We start from the raw sequence: 2,369 nt of genomic DNA, 5'->3' as shown, positions 1-2,369 counted from the left end.
ATCTCGTACAATTCACCAGTTTAGCTGGTAGAAGCATTCTAAGGCGCGCGTTTAATTGCGGAACACGCTGTATGTAGGACATGTATTATACCATTATTATACGTCTGATAGTAGTGCAGAACTTAGGAACAGTCATTAGGTTCCCCTACAGCTGTACAGCGGCTACTTGGCATTTACGCAATATTTGTAATTTGCATAAGCAAGAAAATCTATGCACGGAAGGCCCTCTAGATGCCGCTCCAGATGCTCTTCTGAGATAATTTCGAGCTTACCTTTCAACTGCGATATTTCTTCCTTCCTTTTCTTGTTAGTTTGGTTTGGTTTGGTTTGGTTTGGTTTATGGGGTTTAACGTCCCAAAGCGACTAAGGCTATGAAAGACGCCGTAGTGGAGGGCTCTGGAAATTTCGGCCCTGCCGCAGCTCGCAGCATGGATTTTCTATGACGTCGTGTCTTTAATTGTTGAAGATGTTTTCTTTTTTCTTATTCTCTTGCTTGTCGAATTTTTCGGCGCAGCCTTAAGCAATGAGGACAGACTTGTCCCGATGTTAACACAGAACAGTTCTTGACATGTCTCCTCTCTCCGCATCTTTGGTAGTGGCTCCCTCTCACAATTTTATTTCATTGGCCTGCTTCAGGACAGCTTCCACGTCACCAACAATGCGCGTGGCATGAGGAAATTTTCTGCAGCTTGCTGTACGCATTCATTAATTGCACATGGTAGCCGTTCATCAAACACAATGGTCTTCTCCATAAGCAAGTTCCCCTGCGTTAGACAGCGAGTGTAAAATATCCGGCATCTTTCGTCTGTTTCCTCATCACGAAAGTACTCAAATTTTCACTGCGTTGTCGGTAATGCGGCGGACTCCAGATGATCAAAATTAAAATCATTTGTGCAGCGCAGCTTTCCGGTTCGGGCTTCACTAATACAGTATCGGAATCCTGCAAGTTCTCTTCCGGCACTACTGTCGTCGCACACAGGGCAGCGCGATCCACTGGAGAGCTTTCTTTCAGTCGCGTTTCGGCTTTGAAGTATGCGCCGGCAATGATGGAAACAGCCGCGGGAGAGCACCTGGTACCAGCATCCATTTCCCTCTCTCTAAAAGTACTTGCTTACCTCGAACTGCATGGCGATAGTGATTTCGCAGGTCTTCTTCGAAATGAAGATCAAAAACTTTGCATTTCGAAGTCACTTTTCGATCTTTTCTGTGAAGCGCATGCTCCCACATTTTAAACTCGACGGTGTCTTTCGGTGGCCCGCAGAAATGACGGACGTCCAAGTCATCGTTGCGATACCCGCTATTGCACCCCGGTGCAAAGCAGGTCGGTATGGAGACGCACGGCCGGACTGGAGAGAGGCGGGCGGGCGCGCGCAGTCGCCGCTCGAGTCCGGCTGTGGTGAAGCCCCCCCCCCCCCCCCCCCCCCCCCCCCCCTCCCCTTTAGGACCGCCGCACAGAATTCCTCTACAACGAAAAAGTAGTCCGTTGTTGAAACTTTTCGTGTTACCTAAACAAGAAGCAATTATCACAGGAAAAAAAATTACAAGCTACAGAATTTTGACACTTGGCTTGTTTAATATAATCGGGTATTAAAAAGCTGATTTCATTCACTGCTCCGATTGGCCAGCGGAGTAATACAAAACGCCGCGGACGGTGGCCCAGTGTTAGGAATTGCTGTTTTTTTTTTAAGTTGTATCCTACTACAGATGTCACAAAGCACAAAAAAAATGATAAAATGAAACAGAGAAGCAGACGACGAGCAACGGCGGTCTACATCGCGCGTTTAAAACCAGGGCTAACAATCCATAAAAAGGTAAAAACTGTTGCTTGTATGTTGCCCGGATCATTGCGTAGCGGCATAGCGACGACAGGAAGGAAGCGGGAGAGCATTTGTGCGATAAACGATCCTCTGAGGGTCACGTGACATCTAATGACGCCACAGAAACTTGGTCATGTGACTGTAAGTTTGCAAAAAAATGTGCTAGGTCATGTGACCGAGCTTTTGGATGACGTTACGTTTGCCGCGAGCCCCTCTCTCGCTCCTATCCTCCCTCCCACGCGGGAACACGGAGCGAGGGACCAGTAGAAACCACGGAGTAAGAATATATTGTGGTAGAAACGGTACAAACGAGACGCGCTCTCGACCCGCTCCCTAATGAACCCTTTGGCTGCGTACCTACCTGAGATAAGATGTGTCAGTTGCGTCTCACTCCAGCATTGACTACTGCATATGCGGGAACATACGGTTATCACCGGAAAAGGCTCTCTCGCGCCGCGAAAGCATCTTTGCGCGCAGTTCTTTGCCCTCTGACACAGCGGTATTTTGGGATATTTAAAATAAAGCAGTCCGTTTCCAAGCTCGATGTTGTTC

This window comes from Amblyomma mixtum, chromosome 3, assembly GCF_055824585.1.
Source record: "Amblyomma mixtum isolate Tamu chromosome 3, ASM5582458v1, whole genome shotgun sequence".
NCBI classification, from domain to species: Eukaryota; Metazoa; Arthropoda; class Arachnida; order Ixodida; family Ixodidae; genus Amblyomma; species Amblyomma mixtum.
Note: the sequence above shows the minus strand (reverse complement) of the source record.